Source organism: Pyrgilauda ruficollis, unplaced genomic scaffold (genome assembly GCF_017590135.1).
Source record: "Pyrgilauda ruficollis isolate IOZ18807 unplaced genomic scaffold, ASM1759013v1 scaffold23, whole genome shotgun sequence".
Classification (NCBI taxonomy): Eukaryota; Metazoa; Chordata; class Aves; order Passeriformes; family Passeridae; genus Pyrgilauda; species Pyrgilauda ruficollis.
In genome coordinates this window covers 7090142-7096141 of record NW_024522539.1, presented here as the reverse complement: position 1 = coordinate 7096141, position 6000 = coordinate 7090142, and positions in this window count along the sequence as shown.

Genomic DNA, 6000 nt, shown 5'->3' with positions numbered 1-6000 from the left:
GAGGGTTTGTGGCAGGTTGGGGTTGTTCGGGCTTTCTTTTTGGCTCAGTTTTAGCAAGATGCGTACAAAATGGCTCCTTGGCACAGCGCAAAGCACCACCGAGAAGCCTGGGGAGAGGGATCTGCGGGGCTGCCCTGGCTCCGCGGCTCCGATGGCATCACCCGGAGCCAGCTCGCGTCCTCCTCCCTCGGGCCGCCCACGGGGGCCGCGGGACTCTGCTTCATCTGCACGAGAGAAAAGCACCCAGGGCGGCGGGCGGCCCGACGGGACGGGGAGGCACGGCGGTGCCGGCGTGGCTCTGGCCATGGTGCTGCACCGGCCCCGGCCCTGCGGCCCCACCCGCGGGCAGCACGGCCCCGCTGCCCGCTCCCTCCTCGGTGACCCCGGCGCCAGGCAAGGCGGGCGGCCCCGCTGGCCGCACCTCGGAAGAGCCCGGTCACCAGGCCGCCCCTGAATTATTTAACGTGATCGCCCAGGAACGAGTCCGCTGCCTTCCCCTCTTCTACGTCCTGCACGTCTGACGTCACTTTTCTTTAATTAGGAGAAGTTATTTTTAGCCAACCTGGAGTAACCCCCCACGCCTCGCAGCCTCGAGCTGCATCTTCTCCTAATTGGGTTTTTTTTGGGGTTGGTTTTTCTTTTCTTTTTTTTTTTTTTTTTTTTTTTTTTTTTTTTTTTTGGGAGGGGGTTGCTTTTCCCCTCACCATCGGGGCTTGGCAAAGAAGCGGCAGCTCCCGACGGGCGTGAAGGAAACGCGTCGCTTTGTTTAGTAATTAAAAGCCGCCTCTGAGCAAGCCCCTGCGCCGAAAAGGGAAAGCGGCTGCGTCTCACCCCCGGCTCCTCTTTCCTCTCCGGCCGTCGGGGCCGGGACCCCGGTGGGGACCGCCCCGGACCTTCCTCGCCTGGCGGGGAGAGGTGCTGCCCGTCCCGGGGCCGGGGGCGGAGGCACGTCGAAGGGATCCGGTCAGGTGCAGACTCTCAGGCCACCTGCACTGCTATGATTCGGGTTTCCTTAAGGCTGAGGCCTAAAATGCGTTTCACTTCCAGGGGGATACAGGGGAAAAAAAAAAAAAAAAAAAACCACAAAAACAAAAAACAAAACACAAAAGCCAAACAACAATCCCCGAGGAAATAAGAAGTCGAGGGAAGGCAGGGAGCAAAAAGGAAGAATGAATGGGGGGAAAATAGGAAATTTTTAAAATGAGGATAAAAACAGAAAGAAAAAGAAAATTATAATAAACTAGGATGAAATAAAATAAAATTTTTCCCCTTTTCTTCTTTTTTTTTTTTTTTTTTTTTTTCTTTTAGCGAAGGAAATGCATACAGCAAATGAAAAATGAAAAAATCCACCAGCAGCAGAAGCCCGTGGCAGATCAGGGCACAAGCAGCGGTAGCCCCGTTGCTGGTCCTCAGGGGTAAATCCGATCAGGGGAGAGGGACGCCCTGATGTCCTCCCCCTCATCCCTAAAAACAGGCCCTGCAGCAGCACCCGCTGCACCGGGAGGATGAACTTCCTCGGGAGCCAGAGATTTCTCCCGCGGCCTAAAGCTTGGGTGTCCCGGGAGGCTCGGCCTCATCCGGGCGTTTTGGCCGGTGCCGCTTCTCCGACCGGCTAGAGCGGAGTTTTGGGGGAACCTCGGCAGCCCCCAGGCAGCGCTCGGCCCCAGCTCCCCGCCGTCCCGTCGGGGCTCAGCCCGCCCCGGGCCCCTCGCCCGAGCTGCACCGTCCCGGGCATCCAGGGAGAAGCTGCCGGAGCAAACGCTCCCCTGCAGCAGAAGGTGCCGGGTGTTTCCCACTCGTGCCCCGCCAAGGGTGAGCCGGGGCCGGGCGGCGGCGCGGGGCGGTCCCGGTCCCGCGTGGTGCCGGCACCTGGAGGAGCCCAACTTCCCGGCGGGGACCGGCCCAACTTCGCATTCCCCCTTCCTCTCTCCCTGCCTCCCTCCTCCCCTCCGGCAGCCGCTGTGTCCCCCCCGGCGGAGACTGTCCCCCCGCAGCCTCCCGCCTCCCCGGGGCCGCCCCGCCGAGGCGGCGATGCCCGGCCGCGACACTCACTCTGCTGCCGTGCGGAGGGCAGGACGGTGGTCCCGGGAGAAGCGGGCGGAGGGGCCATTCCCCTCCCCGGGGCGGGCGAAGGGGCGGGCTGGGCTGCCCCCGGCCGAGCGGTGGTCCCCGCAGCCCCCAGCCCCAGGCGCGGGCCGGCGGGGGCGGCGGAGGCGGCTCTGCCCCGGCTCCGTGCGTCTTCCCGGCTGCTGCCGGTGCCGGCTCTGGTCGCTGGCCGGGAGCTGCCGCCGCCGGCAGGCTCTGCCCGCACTGACGTCAGCCCGGCAGCCGCCTATTCACTCCAACCATGGCGGAGAGGAGGAGGAGGAGGGAGAGGGGGAGGGGGAGGGGAGGAGGCGGTGGGAGGGAGGGGGAGAGGAGGAGGACGGGAGGAAGGCGGCGGTGGCGGCGGGGGCTGGTGGCTGGCAGGCTCCGCCGAGCAGAAAGCGCAGCCCCTCCGCCTCACCCCTTAATTACCCCCCGAGGATGGGGCTGCGCGGGGGAGGGGGGCCGTGTACCCCCCTTTCCCCCCGGAGAGCCCCTCTGCCTCCCGCTCCCCCGGGGCCGCCTTCGCTCACCTGGCCGCCCCACCGGGCACCCTACACCTCCCCCGGCCCCGGGAAGCGCTTCTCCGGGGGGAGAGCGGGGCCAGCTGCCCCCACACCCCGCCACCCAAGTCCCCTCTCGGTGGTGCCCCCCATCCCTTGAGGAACGGGCCCCGTGGCGGCGGGCAGCGAAAGGGCTGAGGCCGCCCCCAAACCTCCCCTGGTCCGGGCAGCTCCCACCGGCCCCCGGCCGCCTTCCCGGCCCCGCACCGCTGTCCAAATGCTGAAAGGACCCGCGACTGCCCGGTCCGGCTCGGCCCAGCACGGCCCGGCTCAGCACGGCACGGCTCAGCATGGCACCGCACGGCACGGCCCGCCTGCGGGGCACAGGCTGCTCCCGGCCCGAGCCACCCGCCCTGGACAAGGGGTCCCTCCTGTAGCCGTGCCGGGCCGGGCCGTGCCGTGCCGTGCCTTCCCCGACGGCCAGGCCGAGCCCGGAGCCCGGGTGGCCCCGACAGCCGCAGCGCAGGGCTCGGTGGCACAGCGAGCTGGAACGGGGGCGCGGGCACGGCCGGCGCGTCCCCCCCTCTCCCCTCCGCCTCTACCTTCCTTCCCCTCTTTACAGAGCCACACACACACTGCACCGCCTGCAGCCTCGGCTGTAAGGCTCAAAAAGCCCTCCCCAAAAACCCACAACCCCCCACACCCCAATCCCTCCTGGCACACCTTTACTCCGCTTCCGACCTCTCCTCTTCCTTCCTGCGTTTAACCTGGCTCCTAATTTTTATCTCCGATTCACTCCACCGATGCCCCGGAGCGGCTCTGGGGAGTCTCTCGCCGCCCCGATGAATACACAGGGATCCCCAGACAGGTTTTCTATGTAGGAAAAAATAAACCGATCGAGCCCGAGAGATCTGCAACAGCCGAACACGCCGTCTCGCCTTTACATTCGTGTTTTTAAATTCCCCCGTTATTTTCCTTTTTTGCATCTGCGAGTTGCCACGACAGGAAATACAACCCCAAATGCCACCGCCAGCAGAAATCGGAGCTCGTTGCCAAATTCCGTAGTATTTTATTTTGAAAAGAAAAAAAAAAAAAAAAAGAAAGCGTGTCTTCTCCTCTTCCCGGGGAGTGTAAGAAATCCTTTTGCTCACCCAGAGTCGAAAACCTAATGGCATTGTCGTTAAACACGAAAAGGAGAATATTAAGAAATTGCAACACTCCCTCCCGAGCGCTCCCCCCCTCCCAGTTTATTTGCCCTAATAATTAATTCACAAGAGCTTAACTTCGGTGTAACCCCGGCGGTCTTTTCATTAAAAAATCCCCGCGTTTCCTATTGAATTAGCTCTGCTCCATTGTCGCTGAAATGAAGACGCCAAACCAACTTTTACCCTGAGCATTTTCTCACCAGCCCAAAGAAAAGTCTCTCTCCTTTTTCTTTTCTCTGATTTTTTCTTTTTTTTTTTTTTTTTTTTTTTTTTTTTTTTAATTCAAGCACCCAGGCGATGGACGTGTCCTGCAATTTAACTACTTTCAAATTCTTTGTTCGGGTCCCACCGGGGCTCTATTGTCACCCTATTGAGAGAGCTTATTGCCAAGTCAAGCCTGAGCGAATTGAGACACGCACGGGAGGAGCCCCGGGGGCTGGGAGCGGGATCCGTGGGCTGCTCGGCCCGGGGGGACCCCGAGCCGGCCCCGAGGGAGCGGGCACGGAGCGGGGCAGGGGCTGCCGGCAGCGCCGGGCCGGGATAACCGGCACCGATTCCACGGGAGCCGCAGCCGCCAGAGCAGCCCCGGTCCCGCAGAGCCCGGTGGGTGTGATGGGGCAGCCCCGGGAATGGGCTCCCCCCGGGATCGGGCTCCTTTGAACCCTCAAAGCATCCCCCGCAGCAGCGCCCTGGCTCAGGTACCACCGCTGCGGGCAGGAGAGGGTCTTACCTCGGATGCCCGCGGTGCCGCCAGCTTCCCTCCTTCGCTGGTTCTCCCTTAATCCCGAAAAGGAGGGTCCTCCTCTGCTGTCATCCCACCCCCGACCCCTCCAGCTCGGAGCCGGCTCCCGCCTGTCTCCTGTCGCCCTCTTCAGCGCTCACTTTGGGAGCTCCGGATCTCTCTTCCCGAGCAGGGAAAGAGCAGCATGTTGGGGTGCTTTGCTTTTCTCTTTTCCATCCCTCTCTCCCGACTCCTCCCCAACCTGAAAAAGGGGTTGCGAGCTGGAATAGGGGGGTACGAGCTTCACGGGGGGTTATTTCAGGAGAAAAAGAAGCTGAAAGAGCAGTGCTGGGCACGGATTCCCACGTAAGCCCGTACGTCACCTATAAAAATTGCCCGTTTCTCCCCTTTCTTTGCTCCGGGGGGGCAGCTGCGACATCTCTACCTGTGGAGGGAGGGGGTGAATCACCGTTAAAACCGGCACCCCGGTTAAAAACCTCCTGCTCCAGCTGGGAGGGGAAAGCAGAACCGGGGGATGCTGGAAAGCAGGAGCTGCCTCTCTGCATCATCACCCGCTGCCCCGTGGTGATGTTTGGCCTCCCCCTGCTCCCCCAAAACACCCATCTGGAGCTTTTCTCAGCCTCTGGATGCCGGGGAGAGAAGGGGCTTTTGGGGATTCCACGCGGATGGCACGGGGAGGGCCGCGGCGGGGACAGGGGTACACTGCGGCCACCGCTTCCCCGCTTCGCCCCGTCCTCCTCTTGTGACCAACGGCGTCTCCGCCGTGTCCCGAGGGAAGAGGAAGCCCTTGACCCCTGGCCCCAGGGGCAACGGGGTTAAACAAAGTCCCACCGCCCCATTATCCGACAGACAGCATTGAGCTCCCGGCGGGGAGTGGGGTCTCCAAGAAGCTGGCGAGAAGTCGCAGCTCCCACCGCCGGTACCGGACCCCGACGGGGCGCACCTGAATGGGGATGATTCTCTGCACGACGGACAGACATAAAACCAAAAAAAAGAAAAAAAAAAAAAAAAAAGAAAAAAAAGATGATACACACCCCATCCCGCCTTATGCATTGCAGCCAGCTCTGCTGAAACGGCGGATTTCTGAGGTTATTTCGGGTTGCTCAGAGTGGCGATTTTTTTTTTTTTTTTTTTTTTTTTTTTTTTTTTTTTTTAGTGGTGCCGTGCCTTGCCGAACATTCGTGCTCGCACTCAGGTGAGGCACAGGCAGCCCCGGCCCGGTCCTGCCTGCAGACAAGGCAGCGGAGCTCGTTGTCATCAACCCTCCCCAGAGCGCTGCCGAGAGAAACATTTAGAGGAGAATTTATTTTCGCTATTTACGCTTTGGTATGGGGTGGGTTTGGATTTTTTAGCATTTAATTTTTTGCCAACACGATGAAAATAAGGAGATAAAAGACGCCAAATAAGAGAAATCGGCATTAACACAATGCATCGCAGGGGAGAACAAGTGCACCCAGGTCCTTTC